This window comes from Alligator mississippiensis, chromosome 1, assembly GCF_030867095.1.
Source record: "Alligator mississippiensis isolate rAllMis1 chromosome 1, rAllMis1, whole genome shotgun sequence".
Taxonomy (NCBI): Eukaryota; Metazoa; Chordata; order Crocodylia; family Alligatoridae; genus Alligator; species Alligator mississippiensis.
The window spans coordinates 278,583,759-278,603,601 of NC_081824.1; the positions used below are offsets into that span (position 1 = coordinate 278,583,759).

Sequence of the window (19,843 nt, forward strand, 5' to 3'; positions counted from 1 at the left end):
CACCAACTAAAAAGGCCTTTTTGAAAACATGGACCTAGCACATCAGTTGCTAGAATGTGTAGACATGATGTAACTATGATTTTTTGAGAGGTTCATTTTATTATTTATTAACATTCAAAGTTAAGTCAGGAGTTGCTCGTTTTCTATTATTTACGTGTATGCTTTAGTATTTATGACAAAGAAAAGTCCTGTAGTAAAATCACATGTTTATAAAATGTTTATAAAAGTTTTTTAAAAACCTGGTCTAATAAAGGATACCGGATTTGCCCAAAGAACCTTGTCTGCCTATGCCCTTGGACCAACATGGCTACAACCTACAACCCTGAATGTTTATAAAACCGCATTTATTTTCTTTGCATTTTGAGTACCCCTCTGACCCCTCTCCATATGTATCAGGGTATTCAAAATTTACTATAAACCTTGAAGGGAAATGTATTAAGCTCAATAGAAAATACGCTGCATGAAAATTAGGCATATCAGAATGCTCCTCCAGAAGCTGAATGTCTGAACCTTCTGGGTTACAGAATTTCTCCTTAGACTCTTGATGAGAACGATTCAGAAGTGATTGAGGTTTCAATCAGATGGATGATCCCTTGGGTGGCAAATAAGGAAAATGTATTAAGCTGGTCCTGTGGTTAATGCACTGAACTTGGGTTTAGAAACTATGGCCTCAATAGTTGGCCTTGTCACTAGCCACTCTGAGTATCTGTTTACCACTTCCCTGCTAAACCCAGGACCATAGCTGAGAATAAATTTATTATGTTTCCAGTGGATACAGATATTATAAAGATGTCATAGATAGATGGCCTATATATATAGCCAGAGGTGAACAAATCTTAGCTGTATAAATTCCTAAAGAACACCCATTTACTTGTTATCTGGCCACCATTTATGTCTTTTCACAAACTGTTCTTAAAAGCAGTGAAGCTGAAGCTCTGACGGGGCTGATACTTAAGAAACAATTTAACCTTCTGGTAAATTTGTGAATGCTGTTAACTATACCTTTTCTGTCCACAGTTAGCAAGCTGCTGTTTACAGTTCTATTTTTGTATACTCTCCTTTTCTGGCTATAGTTATTCCTCTAAGGGTCTCATCAGTAAAACTGTCATACCCCTGACTCTTGTGCAGGATGACAAGTTGGCATTCAGGCTTAGCAATTGTGATCTTAAGGATGAAGCTCATCAAAATGATACCAACTACACAGAGTACACTTCTACCTCCCCGGGGTACTTCCATTCAGGAAGGGCCCCATCTTACCCTGTCCCTGCCTATAAATCACAGGGCTCCTATCCATTTTAACTCCCTTATCACTTACAAACAGTCACTTTTTAAAACTAAAAAGAGTGGACAGATGTAGGGGGGAAGGGGAGGGAATAGAAATCCATGTAAAAATATATGTTCTTAATGCCTTTATTGAAACAATTCACATGAAAAGCTCTCTGATATCCCAAGTTCCTCAACCTCAAATAGTTAAAGTATTTCTTTCTAGAGGTGGTCAGAAAATTAAAACAGTTCTAATGGAAATGTCCACATTTCATTTTGGATTTTTTTTTAACCAAGAATTTGCTTCAGAGAGAAGTTTGAATCAAGCTCTAACTCTTGTGATTTATGTACAGCTTGGTCTTTCTGGCTTTATTTCCATTACATAATTGCATTCTAGTGTCTAGTATCGTTACTGTGACAAGTATGGTTCATGGAGTTACCTGTTTCATACCACCTTGGTTTTTATTATTATTATTGTTTCCATTTTTTTTTAATTACAAGTATTTTTTTTTAAGTTACAAGCCTACTACATGATATATCTATCTGAATACATTTGATATTGGTTTAGTTGTTTGTAACGTGTTTGTAATTTATGTGGCTTTAACCTTAATTAGAGCTTTCTTAATAATAGATTTTTTTTCCGTTGGGGTGCCAAAATTAAGAATAAAAATAATGGTTCTACATGAGTACCTTAATCACTGGTCCTTCAAGTATTTTTGGGCAGGGGGGCCTTACTGCCTCCTGTTGGAGTTGTTTTGCTTTATATGAAATGTTGAAACATTCATTGAAACAGAGCAATGAGCGAGGATGACTCTCTTGCGAGATCTTTGGAGCATCCTCCAGGGAGCTGAGACACTGGGCTTCTGTCTCTGTTCCAATGAACATGTAATTATTTGTGCAAAGTAGAACACCTCCAACAAGAGAGACTCAGATCATCCTATACTAGAAGGCCCAACAGTTTGCTGATTCGGGCAGTCTCTTGGAGCTAGGAGATGTAGGTTTGACCCAGCCCCCCAGGTAAAAGAAAGGGCTTAATCCAGGTCTCCTGAAGCCTGGGGTAGGGTCACAGTGCAAGCTCCTCTTCTTTCAGCTTTTTGTAAATCTGGTCCTGGCATCATATTTCCAGGCAAAACCTTTTGGGATGGCTACATTCATGACTAGTTTCGGGATAGCTAAAATCACATTTTTAGGTGAATTTACTCTTCAACTAAAAACATTCAAACAGCTCTATTCTTAATTGCTTGTAATCCTCTGGAAAATCTGTGTTGGCAAAATAAAGATAATTTTCTGTGAAAACTAATAAAAATTGATTGAAGGACAATTTAGCTGGTACACTTCAACTTCATTTAAAACTTCCATTTAAAAAAACCTTCTCTATTAACCAGATGAACAACATCCTGACAGGTGACAATGGGTTAGCTTAATAGTATGGCATAAAAACATAGCCCGGAGGATTATGGGTCTATTAGAATGGATTAACACCTTTCACTGACTTGTCATCTTAGTAAATACTTCTCTAAGCATGGAATGGGAAGGGTGGAAAGAGGGAGGTTGGGATTCACAATACTGGGGAAACAAATAGTTCTGTGTGGTGATCTTTAAACATGGTGTAATCTTCTGTAACAGTCAATCACTTCAAGATACACAGTAGGAATAACTGGATATTAAAGTGATGATGTGCCTTAGATAGTATAAAAGGGACAGACGGATAATTGTGTTCATTGTTGTTCTAAATAACTTGAGCACAGAGAAATTCATTATTCTTTTTTTGATGCTTGAAACAACCTTCTGTCCTATAAGGGTATTTTTTAGTGTACTTCCATGTTGTTTCATACCTATTAAATATTAATAAGGGTTACAGGATGATTTCCACTATTCTAGATAATGGCCTTGTTGCACTGGAGAGCACTAAATAGGGCTGCTTCAGCAATTCTTTATACTAACTTTTTCCATTAAGTAATCAATAGCTACCACCTTTTAAAATGTATTCAACCCTATTACACTGATAAAGAAAAGCAGATTTAGGAGCCGTGGGCTATGAGGGGAATAGGGCTATTACTTTTGGTAGTGTCAGTCACTACATTAGTGTCTAAGAACACCTACTTTGTGAAGGTATGGTCATAATCTGAAAGCTTTGTTTCCAGGTTAAGGGAAGCTTTTAAAGCAAATGCAAATCTACTGGAAGAAAATCTGTCATTGATTTTTGATACCAATATTCAGTATCCTATAAAATTAAGTGATTTTGCTGGCTAGATTCACATAAGAGTTACTAATGGGTACATTAAGCAAATGTGAATTTGCACAGTGGAATGTAAAACAGGTATGCAAGGAGGAGAAAAACCACCCTTATTTTTCCTCAGAAATACTGATTGAATGTACTTGTATTATTCATATATGTTCCACAAAGTAATGTTCCAGGCTTGAATTCCAGTCCCTCTGGAGCACCAAATTAATATAATGGAGAAAAGTCAAACACTTCTCTTTGTTTTTATTCCCCCTTCCATCTTTTCTTCTTAGTGGCAACCTTTAAATAACCTTTATAAAGGGACAAAAATGCACTTGTGTTATTTCTTTTATTCTAGACATTTTATTTTTCATGTTCTAGCTTCCTTGTCTATGAAACACACACACAACAACATAAAAAACAACTAGGTGTACTAATGTAAAACCAATAAGCACCAAAAGCCATGGGATCCGACCTCTTTCTCCTGTTAAGAATGTTTCCTATTACATCGTTGTACAGTGTGAGGCAAGAAGTTCTTATGGCATATTAATTACAACTGCCTAAATCCACCAAAGTGGCAGTGGTTGGCTATTTATATTCACTGTGGGTGAAGTTCACCCAAGGCATAGCTCACTGTCTTGGGTAATTTATACAACCCAAGGATCTGCCCCTTGCATCATAGAACAGCTACATCTTGCTTAAGCCATATGCAAAATAGCATTTAAATAAGAGGCAGTGAAGAGACTTTGTATTGGCCTTTGCATAAAGGATAAATATCACTCATTTTAAAGTTTCTCCATCAATTTCCACTTGTCTCTTAAGTATAGGTTACAGTGCATGGAAATAGGGCAAGAGGTTTTGCTTAGATTAACCATTCTAGTGCAGGGGTCAGCAGCCCCCGGCACGCATGCCGAGCATGGCATGCAAGGCCATTTTGCTCAGCACACCACCGCCAGCCCGGGCTCTAAGCAGCTGCTGCCAGCTGCATAGCCCAGGCTGCTCCCAGCAGGTGGCTGGGAGGATGCAAGCCCTGCTGCAAGCGGACTGGGCTCCGTGGGCCAGCTGCAGCTGGGAGGCTGCAAACAGCTGCTCTGGGCATGTTGGCACTCCGGCACCTTCCAAGGTAGGCATTGTGGTTTTTTGGTACTCCAGCCAAAAAACGTTGCCTACTCCTGTTCTAGTGGTTGCAAGACAGCTGATAATGTGGCCTCTTATTCCCCTATCCTAACCTGGTACCTTTTCTTTTTCTCTTTTCTCATTGCAGAGAAAGGAGTAGCATCAATTCACAAGGAGCAGAATGTCCCTGTTTGATTGATCGCTGAACATAAGTAGGGCTGGGCAAGCTTTAGAGGGAGGCTGAATATATATGCTCCATTTTGCTTCTAAGTCTTCCAGAACAAGGAACTTTTGAGAGGCACTCTGGGAATGCAGCTGAGAATTACCCAAGTCTAGATGTATACCGTCATTGAGCCCCAGCTCCTCTGAGTTCTCAAACAGATCATCAAAGGAAACAGTCTTTTACTTGACCACAAGACAAAATACCAAGGTTTAAATTTCATGGTGGTCTATGAAGAAAGTTTCTCATGTCTATATAAAGAATAAGAATTTGCATATATGATTAAGAAGCAGTCAGAAGTTTAATGAAGAGGTAAGAAAAATATATCAGGTGCTCCACAGCTAGCAGATTTTTTTGTATTTACAGACATAGAACATCTGACCAAAACCCAAGCTATTAATATAACTTTATAGCCTCCACGAAACATGGCTAAATCTTGTACTTTGCCAGTCAAAAGCAATAAAAAAGATACAGCTTGTTCTCACTAACTCAAATAGGGCAATCTACTGAGATGGCATTTTTAACTGGCTTAAAAATTACTCTATAAAAGACTCTCACTGCTAGCATGGTGAGGTATTCAGTAATTGTATGGGGGTGGGGAAAGAAGAGAAGAAGAAAGGCAAAAGAGGTTTTCAAACAAACTTGTTACTGAGAAACAGAGTAAACACCCTTGGTTTAAAGATGGAAAATGATGAGAAAATAAAAAGCTGTATAAAGAAGTGTGTTAAGCACATTTAACACTCCCACACCTCAGCAAACACCATTCTTTAAAGCAAATGTTGAACAGCTGTTATACCAGTGGCTGTATCTATCACCCACCTAAGCCTCTAGAGCTTTAACCACATTCACATTCACTGAATCATGTGGCATCTGAAAGAAAGCACAGCTGTCAGAGTTTCCATTAGAACCTTTATTTTTCAGTGGTCTAGAAATTATGGCCATGGTCATCCTGTAGGTGCTTTAGGCATGTGGAAAACCAGATCAACTCAACAGGGATACATAAATGCATAAAGTTAAATAGGGATATAATTACTGGGAAGATTGAGATGCACATCCATCAATTTTCTGCCACCTAGTGCCAGGCATATAGGAAGGCCTAGGCTAATATCTCATTTGAATTTAGAAAACCTTTTAAAAATCAGGTTTAATGTATTTGTGGGCCCAGAAAAGACAGGTGAAATCATATTAGAAATACTTTAAAATCTAGATTGTTATTTCAAATCCCCTCTGGAAAAATGTATGTATGGGGGGAAATCTGACTTCCCATTTTTAAAAGCACATCCATCATGCTTCAATGTAGGATGCATTCTGCTGCTCTCCCAGAGGCGCTTAGCTGAGCACCTTGCTAGCCTTGGCCAGTGCTCGTCTGCTCCAGGCAAGTACTGGCCCAGCTCCATCCCCAGGCTGTCACAGAGAGGAGACAGAAAAAGCTCTTATCTCCTCTCTGTGCAGCTGGGTGGGGGGAAAAAACAGAACCTCTCTGCCATGCAGATCCCGTACCCAAGCTTGTAGGCTTGAGTCCTGGTAGGGACTGGGCCAGATCTGCATGATAGAGAGGCTTCAATCCCCCACCCCTCCTCCAGCCTCAGTTCCTGCTGTGGTTTCTGGTTGCCGTTGTCAGGAGGCTGGGTCTGGGTGGGTGTGGGGGAAGGAAACCCCCCACCCCCCACCACAAGAGCCCTGCCACAGCTTGCTGGCTATTGTCCCTGGGGAAAAGGGAGGTGTAGGCTGGGTCAACATGGCAGATGGGCTCCCTCCACCCTCAAGCCTCTTCACAGCTGCAGCCAGGAGCTGCAGTGTGGTGCTGCCCAGTCCAGCTTTTCATTGCTCTGGGAACTGGGGCCAGGGGAAGGAACCCCCACCCTGCTGCAAGCCCCCACACCCAGCTTGCTAGCTAGGGTTTTGGGGCGAGGGGGGCACAGCCAGGTCCATGCAGTAGAAGGGCTTTCTTCCCTCCAGGCCCAGTTCCCAGAGCAGCAAAAAGCTGGGCTGGGCAACCTCACACTGAAGCTCATGGCTGCAGCTGTCCAGAGGCTGGGATGGGGGGGAAGGAGCCTCCTTGTCATGTGGACTTGGCCTAGCCCCCCTGAGACCCCAGCCAGCAAGCTGTGGGGGGACCCTCACGGCAGAGGGGCTCCATTCCCTCCCCTCCCTGCAGCTGCTGCTGACAGTTGCTAGCTGGTGGGAGAAGGGGAAGGGGCCACTCTGGTAGCCTCCTGGGAGGTGTGCGGGAGCATCCTCCACCTGCTGCCTTGGCCAGTGCAAACAACCACTGAGTCCCCAAACAGCAAATGCTGGTTCATTCCCACTCTAACTTCCATCACTTTAAGTAAGGTGCAATAGAGTGCTTCCACCAGTGGCTTCTTGAACATCTGTACTTAGACTTACACACCACCTACTGCAAGGTACTGAAAATCACCTGGCAGCTCGCATTGAGAACAGCACTCCTAGGTGCTGGGTACTCCAGCAATGTGGCTAATTCTGTGCATGTGTGCAACTATGTTTACAATAATGATTTAATTTAAGACTTATTTATATGATATTTATTTAAAAGTGACTTTCAAGACTGCACAAAACCAAGGAAAATGATTTTATAAGAAGGTTAAGCATCAGTGACACATTCAGACAAAGTCTACACTGCCAATTGAGGATTGATGCAGTGTTTACTTCGACCACCCACTGTCTTTTTTATGGCGTTTTATAGATGCCAGTGCAGAAAGAACTTGGGACAGACCCTAAAATCTTTCCCTTGTAAAACTGCCCCTATGGTGCCACTATGGTGGCAGAGAATGTTGCCTAAGAAAAGACTGATTAATCACTGAACACCCTGATCATGCTTTGGTCCTTATTCCTTAAATACAAACGTCTTTTCTTCTCTGTATTTTTTTTATGACAGACAAAGCAATTCAGATATCCCCATATTTCAAAAGAACTAGCTCACTAGATTTAAAGCCCTCTATCTTATTTTTATACTATGACTTTTTTTTTTTTTTTTTTTATTAATATAGTACGCTACCTAGGCCCTGATGCTGCAGAGGTCAACACAACTCTCATCCCAGAAAAAATTATGCAGGTACTCAAGTGTTTGCAGGACTGGGCTTTTAAAGAATAGAGACAGAGAATGCATGTACAACTCTACACAAGAGGAAGAGATGAGAATATTGTGTCTCAGAATGATCTAGCTCTGGGCAAAGGGGAAATGCTGAGCCTGCAGACAATGTAGGCAGGTTCCGTTAAAGCAGCATTTCTCAACCCGTGGGTCGCAACCCAAAAGTGGGTCGCAAGAATATATGAAAAGGTTGCTAACAAACTTTAAAAATGGATCAACAAACTTTAAAAGTGGATCCTCCTTTAAAAGAGAAAAACTGAGAAACTGTGGCTTTTCCCTTGCAGGCTGGCAGAGTTCCAGCCTACAAGGGATGCTTGCGGTGCAGCCTGCCCCTCCCTCCCCCTTTGCCCCACACATTGTGAGGCTGGGGGCAGGGGGCAGTGAATTGGGAATGAGGGCCTCTGGGTTGGGAATGGTCATTGATTACAAATGAGTCCTGATACAAAAAAAGGTTGAGCATCACTGTGTTAAAGGACTCCTTCTAGCTACAGCAGAAATGTTGCAGGTAGGATAAAAATTGTTGTTTCATATTTGAACTGTGATGGTGGTGTAAGAGTCCCAGTCATGACCAATACCTCATTGTGCTAGATGCTGCACAATCTCTGAATATTTTAGGGGGGCCAATATGTGTGGGTGATTTGCTGCTTCTGTCTGCAAGACTGAAATGCACGACAGCTAGCAGTACGGTTGGTTACAGCATTCTTGGAACAGGGCAAGAGTGGAGGGACAGAGAATATTGTTTCTTGGGGAAATACTGTTTTGGTCTGGGGCAGTAAGTCATCTTTCCTACTAAGGCAATGGGAGGTTCTTTCTTTTTGTTTTGAAAAGCAGTGAAGGTTACCTTGTTTTTGCCTCATATATACACACCTTCTACCCACTTTGCACAGCCAATACATCACTCACACGCTGCAGGACTGTAGCTTGATTCTGGTCCTAAAGGCATTAGTAGTAAAATGCCATTGATTTCACTGACAACAGAATCAGGCCGCTGCATCCCTTGGCTGTGTGTAGATGAAATGAGGGGCGTGTGCGCCCAACACTTTAAAGTGGGTTAAATGCTGTTGCACCAGTTTAATGGTGTTGGTGTTTGCACGCATTGGCAGCGTATTGAGCAGTAATTCCAGATGCTGTAGCAAATTCAGTGGCGTAATAAGCCTTAAATAACTTGGGGAGCAGCAAACTAAAACTTCTCCAAGGAGTTTTAGTTTGCAGCCCTACAGCCGTGGAGGGAAGCACGGGGCTCTGTGCAGCTCGGGGGCTCTGCAGGAAGCCCTACAGGCAGCCTGGCAGCAGCTCGGGAAGGCAGGCTCTGCCTTTTCTCCCTGGAGCCTGCCTGCCTGAGCTGCGTGGGGGCCTGCTGCTTCTCTCTGCAGATGCATTGCCCTCTGGGTCCATCTAAGCTGGGTGCCTGTGGGTGGGTGTTGCCTGATGGAGGAGGGCCACCGCTGCCATGGAGGAAAGCACCAACCCCCCCAGCAGCCCAGGGACTGCTCCACTCTCTGACACCTTGCCCTCCCCTCCCCACCGCTGGAGAGGCAGGTAAGTTCAGGTGTGTGCATGACATGGGGGTTTAAAGGGCTCTAAATTGAAGCAGTATTTTCAAAAACCCACCGCTTCAATTTAAGGCCCTCGTTTCGTCTACACATTCCCCTTGTTATCAGAATAAGAGTAAAGGGTGAGAGATGTTCTAAGAAAAAACATTTTTTCCAGTAAAGTTTCCTGTGAGGACTGGTACCGTAAGCTGTCACTGTAAGAGCTGACTCTGTTCGCCTAGCTTGCTTAGGTTTCTGAAGAGTAAACAAAACTTTTAAAAACCCTCATCTAGGTTTTACTGCAGTCCTGCAGTGATACCCTTGACCACCGGTAATGACCAACAATAAGCTAATTCAAAGAAAGTTTTAAAAAAATGGAGGAGGATAGTTTTTATTACTTTTAAATGAGTGCTTGATGCATCATGTTGGTTCATCTGATTAATGTTCACAGCAAACTCAGTCACTGGAGTTGTAATGTTTCTGCAAGCTTCCCTCCAGCAAAGCTATGCCATTAATTCAGTGGCATATGTCAGCTCGGCAGAGCAAGGTCACTCTTCTCCTTCAAGGGGAACCTTTTTAGAAATAATAAAACTGACAGAAAGTTCTTTTTTGCATGCTTTATGTCACCTGAGGTTGAGTGCTGCAGTTAATATCACAGGAGCTTATAAACATTCCCATCTCAGGCAGCCTCCAACCCTTACCAGGGTTTTGGAACCTAAACTTTTTTTTTTCAGTAAGCTAGTGACAGCTTTATGTGGGCCAAATATACAATATGTAATCTTAAATGAGTAAAAAATGAGTAAAAAAAAAAAAAAGAGTAAATCATAGGCTTTTTGGAGGAGAAATTTTGGAAGCCACTAACATAGTGCTGATGTTGCAGTTTGCATTTTGTGGGCTGAGGCTTAGAAAGAAAAATGTAGGACTAAGGACTTTATCTCTTTGAATCCATGGGTGTTTCAACCTTTGGGCACGAGGGGGAAAATTTATTAAAACTATTATTGGATCTCCTTGTTTCTAGTTCACTAGAGACTGTAAGAGTAGACTGTGAATCTTAAAAAGCACTTAATGTAAAGGAGAACACAAAGTTATTTGATATATTTATATCATTGCTTTGAAACATAGATAAATGGAAACATGCTATGAAAAATAATTATCATGAGAACCTGACTACTGGGGCATAAGTAATGTCCCATATGCAAAACATAAGCAAACAAAAGACTATGTCCACTAAAAGAACATGATATATCCAAATATGTTCAGTGTGCCAAACTTTTGTCCTTTCAGTATCTCCTCAGACCTGCCATGTATAGTTTCTGAATTTTCAGAATTGTAATTGAAGGCACTTTCACAGGATTGCATTTGTGTGGGGGCAAAATTTGGCGTGCTATTTATTGTTGGTTACTGTGCTATACTATTGCACAGAAGACTTCATTTCACAAGTAAGGTGAATACCTTGCTACTGCACCATATTGCCAACCCAGCTGAGCTCCTGCATGTCCTTAATGCTTTTAGCTCACAATATTGTCTTCATTGTCCAGTCACAGAAAATACAGATCTCATTTCATTAGAATGGCACAGGCTTCACTGCTTGATAAATCAGTGCAATTAAGAGGCTTGGGTTTTTGAAAGGCTTGTTGGGAACTTGAGTACATAGAGTTGATGGGTTACGGTTTTCCTGTTTTGGTCTTTACAAGCCTAACAGCATCCTGGTAATTTAGTACTGCCTACGGACATTTCTTGGTATAAAGGATTTTATTCTGGGCTGCCTACATAACCAAGGTGCTACAGTTGCCATTTCAGGACTAATTCTAGTGAACTGAATAAATTAAGCCATCCTAAGTCTCCTTAGTAGTTTTATACCAGAAATGATTACACAAAGGATACATATACATGTTCCTTTGGGGTAATGGGTATTGCCAGCTGTGTGAGTCTAGCAATTACACATCTCCTCCCATTCCATTTTCTCTGTTGCAGCAACAGCATTGTAATTCAGACTGGGTTGAAAACAACAATTCTACTTAATGAAAATGCTGATGTTTCAAAATAAGTTTTTGCTCTAATGAGGAACAAAAATAAAACCTTTAAGAATTTTTCACAAAAAAAATCACAATGGAAACAGTGTCACTAACCCTAGACTAAATATGCAGACATCCAAGTTTATGTCCCTAATGCAAATCAAACCAAGCAGGGACTTAAAAGTGGGTCTCTCATAGGTCAAGTGAATTTTCTGAGCAATCCAGTAGGCTTTTAGCTATTCTGGGTTTGTAGATGCTAACTCATCCTCCATCTTCCTCCCTCGCTCTTTTCTCTTCTCCTTGCCAACCTGACAAATCTTTCTCAATAAAAGTGACTTTCACATGCTGCATCCTCCTCCAATATCACAGATAGGCCATGATTTACACAGTCTATGGGCTGGATAACAGTCTTGCACACAAAAAAAGAAAAAAAGTCAGTACAGAAAAGGGAGTGTGATAAAAGCATTTCTTAACAGGTGACATCAATAGAGCCTAGCCTTCTGCTTGTGAAGGAGAAAGACCTTACTGGTGCCGAGCGGGTACAATTCATGCGTGGTAATGGTTAACACACACTTTGAGCAAGTATAGTTGACTATATGCAGGCCAGGGGTTTGGTGAATCAAGCCTGTTGAGTTCCTTCAGCTGTTTCATCCACCTTGTCATCTCAGCTTCTTGTTTTGTTATTGGTAAATGAAGTTAATTTCTTCATCTCACTGCCACAGGCCAGCTGTCTGTGACAAAGCTCTATCTGTGTCTTAAACTTAATGAAAGAGGAAGAAAACATGAATAAAAGGTTGTTCCCTAGTCAGGCCATAATGTTTTGGTTGGTGGCATTCCTATAATAATTTTCCTGGTTCAGAAAATCATAAGTCCTTTAAAAAAAAAACCAACTTAGTGTTTGTATGCTTTGGGATCATCAGATTATCTAATTTTCTGGAGCATAAATCCTTGTGCACTTGGAGAGTGCTCTTTGATTCAGTATGAGTAGGTGCTCAGGACACCCATCATTCCAAGAAGATCAAAATGAAACCAGTGAAGGGTGGGAGAACAAGGCTACCTGGTGGGTCATGTGAAGATGAGCCTGATTTAGGCATGAAGTGGGACACTGAGAATGGACTCCATAAAGGAGACTTAATTCAGCAGAGTATCAGGAGGCCTCCATTTTTTTCTTTTAGCTTTAAGTGGGGGCTTCCTTGTCTGCCCCTGGAGACTTGATGTTTGATATGACATACCATTAGCTATAGAGATTCACTATGGTGGGAAGAAAGCAGTCTCTTAATTAATACCTGGACTTCTCAGGAGTAGAATTCAGTCATAGAGAGGGAACCGAATGCTTTTTTTCTCCACTTAAAAGCTTCAGATTTGAAGGTTAAATGAAGACCAGGGATATTCCTTATTATATTCAGATCAGTTCACCCACCCCTTCCAACCACCTTCATTTTTTCCTTCATCCATGGAACAACCCAATGAGAGACAGAGAGATAACAAAAGCTAAATAGATGTCAGTATGGTGTGTATTATGTGTAATAATAGAAGCAGCTGAAGCAGCAGCACTAGTGACAGCAGATGCTTTAAATCTCCAGCATTTTTTGTAGGCTTTAAACTTCAGAGAGCAATCTGAGGAAGAGGAAGCGTAATATGCTTCTAAATAAAACTACATAAGGATGTAGAAAGCCAAAGAGTGAAAAAGGGGGAAATATACCTACTTGCTCATTTAAAAGATGATTTGGCATCTGGCTATAAACCTCCCACCCCTTATAGCACTAACTTCCCACCCCCACACACACTTACTTCAGTATCTGATGCGCAAACATTCCTTCATATTCACACTATGGATTGTTTAAAGATGTTTTGCTGTGTTGCCAAGAGAACCGTGAACTGCCAAAATCTTGCTGAAAACAAGAACTTCACAACTTTGAAGAAAACAGTGTACTACCCTTAGCAACTAAAATGGCCTCACTTTCCCTTCTTTCTCATCATCATCTTTCCAGGTTTCAGAAAACTAAAGTCAAGAGATGTGACAAAAGGGTGATGAAAATCGTACTGCTTGCAATAGCAGCTGTGATTCCAGTTCAAATAATCTGTCACTCATTTTTAACTGAGCAGTTTTCATTTCACCTGAGTTAATTACGATGAAAGATTAGCACTATTTAGTGATGTGGAGGCTCATTCCTCTTTCTTTCTCTCCACAGTCTGTGGGGATTCATTCTCCAAAATAACTCTCTTAACTAGCAAACTTCTAGCTAGCAAATGCAGACAACAACATCTCATATGTAACAAGCTTTGTTCAGTTGCACATGACTTGATACATTTACACGAAATCGTGGCACTCACTGGTTTCTCTGCTTGATTTGAAAAGGGCAAGTCCAATGAAGAGAGAAAATGGTACAGCATAATCAAGAAAGGTTTTAAGCAGATCATGATGTCAAGTCAGTATGTGCAATACGGGATGGTATCTTTGAAAAGTACATTCCCTAGCTTTCTTAAAATTGACGTGAGCGGTTACTTCAGACCTGATAACTGGACTAGGAATATTCTGAAGTAGATTACTGGAAGAGAACTGTCACATACAAAGAACTGTAGCCCACATCCTCCTGTCTGCCCATGTCAACATAATCTTTTTTCAAGAAACCACAGTATCAGAGACTTGCTTCATGTCTGGTTCTGGGTATTTTTGGGTCACCTAAAAACACAGCACCAGAAGAAAGCTAAGCAAAAAAGAAGACAAAGCAAAATTGTAATTGGGCCAGATTTGCAGTTGGTGTCAGTCTATTGACTTCGGTGGAGTTATGTTGATTTAAATAATCTGAGTCTCTGTCCCCCTGGGTTTATAAGAATTTGTGCACACTCATGTAGAGGTCTAGCAGAGACCACAGTTTTCAAACGTAACCTTTTAGAAGAGCGTATAGAAACTAGCACGAACACCCAGCATCCTGGGTACTTTGTTGAGTATCCAAATGGAGGAACTGGATGCTCATAGGCATGCTATTTATCTTATTGGAAGTCCCTGAACATGCTATTCCTTCATGATCCCCTAGTGAGAGAATAAGACTCCAGGGGCTTCAGAAGTCCATTATGCTCTGGGACAAACATAAGAAGAAGCAACTTTCTAAATCTGTTTCTGACAAAAACAGAAAAAAAAGTAAAAACAAGGTTGTATTATAAATATATGGAAAAATGAGAGACAAGAGAAGTATTTGACTGTAGTGCTATCCACATACACAAGAGAAAAATCACTCAAGGTCAGCTGTAACCTTGTTCTAGATTTTCATACAGCCAGAGGGAGGCAGGAAACACCTATCAGAAATGTCACCTGCAATCCCCTTTATAAACATGCACATGTACATATGTATGATTATTTCTAGTATACTTTTATGTGAACCCCTTTGGATAAAGCCCACAGGTGTCCTTACTATAAGCTAAATTCCTAAAACTACTACCAGGATGTTATCAACTGTTTCTGGTTATTTTATAGAGATCAAATGTATTTTGACAAACAGTCTTCCTGCAAAAGGCAATGCAGTAAAGACCTTTAATGATAGAACTATGTGCCATCTTTGCCTGTGAGCATAAATTTGTACAGCAAGCAGTACAGTGAAAACAGCTTATCATCAACTCATCACCTCTCATCATTGTTAAAATGATATGCAAATAGAAGCGAATACCACTTCAGTCATGGTTGTGAAAATTAGTATCCCTGACATTAACAATGGCTCATTTATTACACACTTGGAATTTCAGACAAAATATATTATAATCTTGCTATTTTCAGGACTCTGCCAGCTATACCTTTGAAAAAATAATAAAACCATTAAAAAGCTAAGATTCTACCATTCAAGGATAAACCCTACTTAATATTCATTAACACTGAACAATCTCTGCACTGCAGAACTTGGCCTACAGACGTTCTAATTGCAATATGAATTATTCTGGGTGCTTAGGTTTATTGCACCTTTATTGTCATTTTCTGTTCCTTAATAAATATTTTCCATTACAGAATGCTGCTCAAACACCGTATGAGAAAAAAGCAGCACTAAGAAACTTACATAGCATCTGCCCACACTAAAGATACCTCCTTCTAACACCTCCTTCTAAGTGATTAGCTCTGATGACAAGTCCCATTAAAGTGAATGGTAATTTATTCTGGTATTTGCAGGATTGGGCCCTGGTTGATGAAAATCCACAAATGGTGACATCCTACACTCACTGACTCTACAGCAAAACTCCCCTTGATTTCAGCTGGGCCAGGATTTCACTGAAAATCAATAAAACTTTTGGAGTGAAACAGCACAGAGTACATTAGTTTTACAGTAAAGCATTTTACCCATATCAGATTTGCCAAGCTATTCCATGTGTAATCTCAGAATCTGAGAATAAATACTAGTTTAGCCTGAAGACAAGCTAATAGGGACTTTGAATATTTTTTTAGCTAAGCAAATAGGAAATATATCCCCATTCTGATTCTGTACTTATCTTGCACAGGTTGAGGTTCAAGTACCACGTTTGTCAAATGTATTTTAAAACATAATAAGAGAACAAAGATGAAGTGAGTTCAGATGCTGCACAGAATAAATAAAAAGATGAGCCTTACTTCAACCAAATCCAGAGAAAAGACTTGCTCCAGGTTAAGGAACAAGCAAGACTACCTCAGTTTTCTACCTACCTACATGCATTTCAGAGACATCCTGCTTTGTGTACTTCACAAGCTCTGATACAGTGCAGTATGGAGATTATTTACACCTCAAAATTGTCATTTACATTTGGATAATGTGAGTGTAAAGTAGATATAAAATACCAGGATGGGCACATGAAACAGTTAAACCACTTTACAGCCACCTTGAACTGTACACTATTGCAAAGGTAAACAATTGTGATTTAGCTTCACTTACGGTGGGCTAGGAATAGACAGATAAAATCAACTTATGCCAGATCAGCTAAGGCACACTCCCAAGCATCCTCACTCCTTGGAAATTGTGTTCTTATTTTTCTGCCTATGTTCCAGGAATATCAACTTTTTATGCTCATATTACCCAAGCTTACATGGCTGCACAGGGTGAATGGCAGTGGAAAATCAGATCCCATAAAATTTAATCAGAAACACCTTCCACCTTTTTCTGTTCCTTTTTTTCCATTGGACAAGCCTAATAAACACAGTTGAAAAGTGACATTTGATCACTTACTAGTGAGTACCTCTTTCTAACCCTTCACTTCATGAGGTTTGATGGTGGGGATGATGGTCAAATCAGAATCCAAATATAAAATGATAGAAAAATCACCTCTCAGGAGGCTCAGTTTGTGCCTCTTAAGATTATCTTAGAGTTTGAAGGGAGTGATAGAAATTCTACTGAAGCCAATAGAAAAACCAGGAAAACTTGGCTCAAGCTCTATACCAGAGGTCAGTAAGTTATGGCCTGTAGGCTGAATTAGGTTTGTGGAGCCATTGGATCTGGTCCACAGAGCTGAGCGGATTTGGTAGTGGGGGGACTTCAGGAGCTTTCAGTAGCAGGGGCTTTGCCTGTGCCACACTGTAGCTAGATGATGGAGAAAAGCTTCAGCAGTGGCTAGGTACTAGGGGCAGCCTGCCTCAAATCCCAGCCACTTAGTGAGGCAAAGGGATGGATGAGGAAAAAACCCTGAAGACATATATGTAATAAAAACATCCAGCCCCCAGTTCAGTACTCATTGTCCTAAGAATAACCTCCTCTGAATTTGTAGCTGTCTCTGCAGCTAGCCCATGTACTTTACTCTTCAAGAGATCAGTATGACTACCCACCACAGAGCTGTCAAACTGTGGTCTGATCTGTCCTAGATAATACTGCACTTCAGGACAGAGACAAAAAAAGGAGAGTGGAAGACAAGTGAGAAGGAAATGTATCTTGATAGATGCATTTGTAAGTATGGAAGGTATTCAAATACCATGCTGATAGGATGGCATATAAAAATCTAATTATAAAAAAAAATCATATAAGGTAATTATTCAATTCCATAATTTTAGGATTGATTCTGCAATTTTTTAAATATTTCCATTGCTTTTAAAAAATATGAAGTCTGGGTCATGCCTTCAGCAGGCACAAAATGGCACAGCTCCATAGAAGCAGGCCCTCTGTTATCCCTTATGAAGTCACAGACATAAGAATATTACCAGCTAGTTTACTGCCTCGTTTAACTCAGAGAGGAAGAACATTGTCAAAATACAGAAGAGAGAGAATATGGAACATAGAAATCAGGATACAGAAGAAAGACAAATTTCCACGGGGGTGGGGGTGGAGTAGATTTCAAGATGAGACTGAGTATGGGTAGTCTTTCCTCAAAAAATGAAGGCTTATGTTACATCTAATATGAACATAATTTATTTATATAAAATGAGCATGTAACATGTATATATAGAATAAAGTATGTCTGTATGTATGTCTGTATGTTCTCTTATAACTCAAGAATAGCTGGTCCTATCTACTCTAAACTTTCCAAAATCACTGAATACCACCCAAAGAAAATTATATATGGGGTGACCCATTGTGGGGCTTCCAGGGACTATTTTAGGGAACAACGCTTTTTACACGGACAGTTATATGTTGCTTGCTCCAGAGGTGGGACTCGAAGAGGGCTGAGTACACTGGCACCAACAGGAGACACCGTGAACATTGTTTATAAAGAAATTCTACAATAAAGATAATTCATTTGGATGTCATTTGAAATGTAGCTCCACATTAAATATTAAATGTTAAATATGTTGTACTGTGTTATTTAAAAATAAAGAATATTTTTTTACATAAATATGTTGTACTAAGTTCTTTGAAAATAAACAAATACTGCAATTACAAAAATAATGACCTGGGTGAAGAACAGGTCGTTCCGCTAGTATACACCATATGTATAATGTACATATCTAAATGTGTCCATACATAGTGACTGGCATTTAACATTCCTATACTATTACAGGAATCATCCAAAGATAATATAAGGAATAGCTACTATAATCCTAATTAGTATGGAATAGTAAATATTAAAATTCTAGGTGACCACGGCAGATCGAAAGCTGTTTAAGATAGCGGCCATCTATTGTTCTGTTTCTGTAGAATAGTACAATAAGGCCCATTCTTTATGGGCCCTTCATCACTATCACCATAAACATGCTTACTAATTCACATGTATTCTATTGTATTATATTGGGAATAAGGAACTAGAATCTGAAGGGACTTATTCCTGCATGGAACATATCCCAGTTACCACTAGTAGTTGAGCACAGGATCAGCTGACTGTCTGAAGAAAGATTTTAATCCTTCCTCATGTGATTTACTTTCTCCCTATCAAAGTATGTAAAAGTGTTAGACATTCTTAATAGGCATCAAATACATGACACATTTACATTTGTATGAGAAGATATTAAGAAGAAATAAAACCAGAAGAAGAAATCAAGATGGAAATTTGGTGAAGAAATGGATAAAAGTCAGTCTAAAAATTATGATGAAAGTGGTTACTGCATATGGTTTATAGACTTTTGACTGACTAAAGCTTGGTAGCTAGGGAATTGTCTAGAAAAGTTGGTTGTGAAATTATGTAAATTTTTACATAAGTTTTAGATCTGCGTCTAACATGTTTCCCAACCATCTATTGAGTAAATGAACTAGCTCTCTTGCTTAGAGGGAACAAATTACAAAAGTCATTGTGACAACCTATAGTTTAGATTTAATTGGTAGTGGTTAGGATTTCTTTTGTTTTTTGATTTTTCCTTCTTCATACTTAATCTTACAGCATTCCCCAAAACTTTCCCTACTAGAGAAATTCATATAGTAGGGCCTCCTTCTTCACTAAATTGCATCTTGTATAATCCCTGACAACTGTATGACAATGGGTGTGAAGCAGGTAAAATGTTCCAAAACAGGCTGCCAGTGTGATGGACTGATATGCCTGGAACAAATTATCCCTTTTCAGGACAAGGTTCTAAAAATACATACTGTAATAGAACAAGGTGTGCATGTTAACAATACCATTACTCTATGTAGACTGATGATCTGGTACAAAGTTATTAATTCAAAGTTCAATTAATTGGAAGAATAAAATAAAGATTTCTCCCTTACCATAAGCCTGCAACTTCTAGTGGCTAGTATGATTCTGTTTTGGGAGTGTTTTACCCCCACTTTCACTGAGTACATAAAGTGCAAGACAAAATTTAACTAATCTAATATTATTTCCTTAGACACATGTAACAGCCATGATGCCAGAATTTTATGCCACTGTGTGTATTGAGGAATGTTTCTTGTAAATTTTGCCTTGAAATCTTGAAGTCAGTGGGGGAATTTGTGTAGAAAGGGAGCATTTCACATGAGGAAAAGTGGAAGTCTGGCCTTAATTGAATGTATCAGA

The 19,843-nt window shown here is 39.9% G+C and overlaps 1 protein-coding gene across 2 annotated transcripts in view; it reads right to left on the reverse strand.

The window, feature by feature from the left end:
• The window catches only part of SAMSN1 (SAM domain, SH3 domain and nuclear localization signals 1), a 129,751-nt gene that overhangs the window by 24,480 nt on the left and 85,428 nt on the right, over positions 1–19,843 (reverse strand). The window lies entirely within an intron of this gene.